We start from the raw sequence: 6,000 nt of genomic DNA on the forward strand, positions 1-6,000 counted from the left end.
CAGCATCAATAAGAAACCTCAATTATTGATGGTGGCAAAGAGAGCGGCACTACTGCTTTCTACTAAATCATTTCTATTTTACATAGGGTATACCAATAATGAGGGAAAACTACACTTTACATAATTCCCAGGAAGGGCTGCTATATCTCTCCAGGAAAGTTTGGAATCATGTTACCAAAATTTGGAAAGTAAAACAATTTAGATATCCTGCAAAATTGCGTAGATTATAGACTGCCTGTGTGTAAGGACCTCATGTCAATGTAGTTGCCACGTACTGTATGTTGTCTTTTCTTTAGGTGTTGCTAGGATTGCAGTCTGCTACTCATTCAGGCCTTCCTGTTGGGGGTGAGATAGCCTTTACTATTATCCAAATGAGTGCCCTAAACAGGGTTTCCAAGACTTCTCAACTCACAGGTGCCAAATATGAGGTGCTGTAGAAGCAGACTGCTGGTAGTCAGTGCTACAATCTTTTGGAGGCTGTTTAGTAGGAAAAGAGGCATAAAGCCTATTTGGCAATTCAGATGGCACTGGTGTAGCAAGGCAATACACTTAATGATAGATTGGGAAAGCACATGCATCAGAGGAACAGAAAAGTATAGTTAATTTTATGCAGGCATAAGTCACAGTCCATAGGTGGCATCTGCGGTTTGTCCATAGGAAGGATATATTAATACCTTTTATGTAGACCAGTGCCTTTTGAATGACTTAACAATGTATAAGCCTATCTTTTGTCTCATATTGATGTTCTTTCTGGTAACTTTAGATGATTTAATGGGAGCCAGGTACTGTAGATGTCCACATTCACTTGAGTAAAGGGCAGTGTCAGACTCTAATGACCCTGAAAGGGGCCAAACTTCAAAAAAGGGAATCACACCAACTGCCACCCCAAATGCTGCCAAACATCACTGGCTCTGGACATTGGTGTGGATCCGCTATTTGAATTTGAGTTACATGAGTTTAGGATCAAGCAAAGTAGAATGCGCTTAGTGAACCACTTGCTGGTGGGGTTTGGGGAGTTCACCCAGGGGAGCCGAGAGAGGGGGGGAGCTGGAACTAATTACCCGGGCCCACACTTGCTGACCCCTCCCTTCCCCCTCCATCCCTCCCGGGTACCAACAGTAGCACACACTTCTACAGCACGTGCTGTGCTGACAGCAGGCTCAGCATGAGTGTCTCACTGAAAGCGTGAGAGGTCATGCTGAGCCTGCAGTCAGCACAGCACATGCTGTAGGTGTGTGCTGCTTCTGAGATTACAGTTTTTAGAGTTTTCTTTCACCCTCCTCAAAACATTTTGGGGGTGTGGCCTAAGTGTGGGAGGTTCCCACAACACACACTTAGGCCACGCCCCCAAAATTTTACCGGGGCCCGGCATTCCTCTCGGCTGCCCTGAGTTCACCCAGGCTAATTTAGAAGATACCAGAGGCAGAACTCTGGGAGGCAAGGGAGTCATCTGCCGCCGAGCTCCTGCTCTCAAGGGGGCACTTCTTCACCACTGCCAGTTTAAATCCATTAATTGAAAGCCATCAAAATCGCTTCTGTGGCTGAGTTTTGAAATATACTTTATATGTGTTCTCCCTCTTTTTCTGTATATACATACAGTATATAATATATATTTCATAACAGACTAAGTATATTTTGAATAACGTTGTGTGTGTGTGTGTGTGTGTGTGTGGGGGGGGGGGGGGCACCAATATTCATCTTGCCTCTGGGCAACTGGGACAAACTTACGCCACTGGAAGATACTGTATAGCCATCTGAGCAAGACCTGGAGTGGCCATATACAACAAGTAGGTCTGGTGTTATGTAACTATCTGATCAGAAAGATGTCAAATGAGTATGTAACTACACAGTACCTAGGGCATTATGTGTGGGGTAGGGGATGGGCTTGGCAGAAGCAGAGAATGTGGAGACCTCTCTTTGTGACTGCAGGGTAGTGCAGAAGATATGTTCCTGATTTCAGGACTGAAGCCAAGTTCCTAAGACCTAAGATGTGGCTCCTCACACATTAATAAGAGCACTGGCAAACAATGCCAGATTAAACATAGAGCGTCTACGACTGCACTGTTTCTTTCATTGTGCATACATGCCTCAAGGTTTTGCCCAGGAGTGGCCAGCTTTAGGAATAACTTTATTTTAAAGATTTCTTTATCATGCAAATCATGAATTCTTTGTACAGAATTTTAGCACTAAAAAACATAGAGTAAAATATTAAATATATATAAAACATATTCCACAAATGACTAATTTACCGTAAGATTGTATACTGTTGATTGTAATACTATGTAGGCGCCTGCTGCAGATGGCTTTATAATGAGTCCGACTGATCGCTGCTTCACCACCGTCACTCCATGGGCCATAAGAGCTTGCGCTCTGGCTGGGTGGAGGCGAGCATATATACAGTATGTGCCTTTGCTTCAAACCTTTATTCTATTTGCTACCGAAAAAAAGAATGAATAAATAATGGTTGTTAGTGCTTATATACTCTGGGGGAAATTTACTAAGAATACAGATATGAAAAGTCGTATTCATATTCTTCATACGAATGAATCCGACTGGCATCGCCGTCGTATTTCATTTACAAATTCGTATTCCGGAGTGGAATTTGAAAAGCAGTCGTATTTGACTGATTCGTATCTTCCGATGTCATATGAATTCCTTCCACAGGTACCCCTATGGATTTCTTCTGAACCATCAGATGGAGGGACGGCGGAATACCTACCTACGGTGTCAAGATAGGTAAGATCTGTATGAAAGGGCTATGTATGTAATAAAGTTTTATTTTTCTGGTGTGTATGTGTTTTTATTTAACTATTGGTTCTGCTGTGGAAATAATAATAATGGGCCGCATGCTGGGATTTGTGGTTCTCCAAGTCCCAGTATGCAGACCAGGCTTGCTGGGACTCATAGTTCCACTGCAGAACCCAATGGATTATTCAAAATTTTACACAATGTTCAGCCGGTACCCACAGCCCAGGGATACCGAGGACAGCCCCAGGCTATAGCCTGGGCAGAAAAGTACTGGGGGGGGGGCCTTCATTGGGGGGGGGGGGGGGTCCCCACTTCCCCAAGACCCCTGCCCAGGCTAACTGGTCAGGGGTAATGCTTTGGCCTCAGGACCTTATTTAACAAGTGTCCCCCCTGCTGTGGCATTACCCTGCTTGGCTGGCTTGTTGGGCCTGGTGCTGGTTCACAAAATACAGGGGACCCCTACTTATTTTGTCCCCCGTATTTTGGGAACCAGGACGGCCCTTGGGCCTGGTGCTGGTTTTAAAAAATACGGGGAACTCTTACATGGTTTGTTCCCTGATTGCTTAAAACCAGGACGGGCTCTTTGAGCCTGGGGATCTGCCTGATCCATGCAGGCTAAAGCCAATTACGCCTGGAAAATTAAGTGAATTTTCCAGGCGTATTTTACCGGCATTTAGTGGCAGTATCGCGCTAATTGTTTCAATACGGCCGCTTAGTAAATTAGGAATCACCATTCTTTTGAATGGTGATTCCTATTCATATTCTGTCAATGGCGTATGCATTTGTATTCGTAACTACGAATACAAAATATTGTATTTTGGGCATAGTAAATGGCAAAAATACAAATACGCCTAAAATATTTGTATTTTCTAATACGAATATAAATTTTTGGTACTTATGTACTAACTGGGCTGCCGATTTTGAAATCGGGTCCATCGCATCGCATCCGACCATATCGCATGCGATGCGATGCGATGGACCCGATTTTTCCATAGGATTCAATGTTATAATGGACTGAGTCCATTTTAACATGGAATTCAATGGGAAAAGGGGTCCTTTTCATACCCCTACTATCCAAGTGGGCATGGAGTTGGATATAAACCTGTGGCGAGCGTAGCGAGGCGAGCGTAGCCAGCCCCGCGAGGGGACACAGAATACCGTCCGCTCGCCACGCTTTGGGCTCGGTGGCTCGCCACAGGTTTATATCCAACTCCATGCCCACTTGGATAGTAGGGGTATGAAAAGGACCCCTTTTTCCCATTGAATTCCATGTTAAAATGGACTCAGTCCATTTTAACATTGAATCCTATGGAAAAATCGGGTCATCGCATCGCATGCGATATGGTCGTATGCGATGCGATATCGCATCGCATCGCATCTGGTTGTATGCCTTAAGTTAAGGCATACAATCAAAAAATCGGCAGCCCAGATACTACATAGGTACCAAATTTTTTAGCGTGTTTGCCTTAGTAAATTTCCCCCTCAGTGTTCACCTATGTTAACATTTGATGACATCAGAGAGAACATTTTTAATTTATGTAAAATGTTGACTTTTACCATAGGGGGAGATTCTCTAAACTAAAAAAGCGGTAAAAACCCAGTTATCATGGTTTTTACCGCATTTTGGGATGCTCTAAGCATCCCCCGCGGGGGGGTTGGGGCAATCGCCAGAAAAATTGTGGCGACGCCCCATAGAAGCCTATGGGCTTCTAACACAACCCCCCGCCACCCCGCACAGTGCCAGGTAAGAGAGGGACGGGGGAGCTGTCCTTTGCCATAATTATCACATATGTTACAGTAAATGCGATAATTATGTCTGCGGTAGCCGGCGATAGGGGGCGCGGATGTTAGAGCATCCCCCCCAGGGTTTGCCAACAACTTTACAGTAGCTCAAAATGTATATCCACTTTACTGACAGTATAACCAGTAAATCACACACAATTCCACATTAACTTTCCAACACTGTTTACTGCTATACTGTATATTCTATATAACAAATTATTCATTGTTCATACATTGCATATATTATATCCGTTTCAAGGTCACCTTATAGTCATTATCAGCAGCGTTAGTAATTTTTATACTTGTGCACCCATTCGTGCCGTTCACTTTTTGTTTTCACATTAAATTTACAAAAATAGACACAGGATAATTCTGGTAAGCTGCCATATAACCATGGAATTGGGTGGTGATTGCCTGCAGTATGCTTTCATTAGCCTTGCATGCTTTGGATGAAATATACCCTGCTGTAAATTGTACGTTTATTAGACGTCACCATTAATTCCTGGATACATAAGTGATATGAAGCAGAATGATTTTCTACTGCTCCCATAACAATTTTTACTATCCCCATGATTTACAGCACGTAGTAAATACATCACCACTAAGCACTGACTTGATGACATCACTAAGCACTATTTCCATAATGTAGACACACGAGAGTGATGACTGTACATGTATCTGTTCTTTAAAATTATTCTGTGTGCTTTATTACAGTGCTAATTTAGTGTTGACAATTTTATTTCCGTATCATATTCTCTTCACTTGGTTAATCAAAGGAAGAACAACATGTGTTGTTAGACATAAGATGCAGAGAACATTTCCCCCTGATATAGGGGTATACAGTAAACGTCCCAGAAAGCTGTGTTTGATAAAATATATTTCTGCCAAATAAAACATGTTTTTCACGAATCATGAATTATCACTTGGTCAATGCTGAAAACAAAAGTTTTTTTTGATTGTTTAGTCATGAATATATTGTCATCAACTATGATATAATCTTTTTCTGTGGTTTTGTAAATAGAGTTATTCATTGTTATTATTACTGCTGTGTTTTATATACAGCTGTGTAACAAGGATGGAGCAGGACAAAACAAGCTACATTCTGTCTAATGTAAAACATTACCTTGAACTGGAGCAGGCTATGACAGTACTCACTGCATTCCTTGGAAACACTTGGACTTGGATGTTTTCCTAACAGTACAGTTCTTGCTTCAGAGACAGAGGGACGGAGCTCCTAGTGTTACATGCTGATAGTGTGAGGGATATGTTTTCCCTACAAGGAAAAGGATTAGTGAATGCTGACAGCTGCATCTGGAACGTCCTATCACAGCATTCCTAAAACAGGGCTGAGGGAGAAATCATGCTGAAGATCTTAGTAACCATTCAGGTAGCAAGATTATCATACTTCTCTGCTCTATTTTATCTACACATATATGGATTAATTTACAGTATACTATTAGCTGTGGTGAT

General features: G+C 42.5%; 1 protein-coding gene across 2 annotated transcripts in view; it reads right to left on the reverse strand.

Moving 5' to 3' along the window:
- LOC146059048 (methyltransferase-like protein 21E) overlaps positions 1–5,768 on the reverse strand; it is a 28,617-nt gene extending 22,849 nt beyond the window's left edge. For both annotated transcript variants that reach the window (XM_083171193.1, XM_083171194.1), the window contains exons 1-2: positions 5,654–5,768; positions 2,250–2,434 (exon numbers count right to left, since the gene is read on the reverse strand). The gene's annotated coding sequence lies outside the window, so the exon portion shown is untranslated. The remainder of the gene's footprint in view (positions 1–2,249; positions 2,435–5,653) is intronic.
- Between the last annotated feature and the right edge of the window lie 232 nt (positions 5,769–6,000).

The sequence above is a fragment of the Crinia signifera genome, chromosome 2 (genome assembly GCF_055691185.1).
Source record: "Crinia signifera chromosome 2, ASM5569118v1, whole genome shotgun sequence".
Taxonomy (NCBI): domain Eukaryota; kingdom Metazoa; phylum Chordata; class Amphibia; order Anura; family Myobatrachidae; genus Crinia; species Crinia signifera.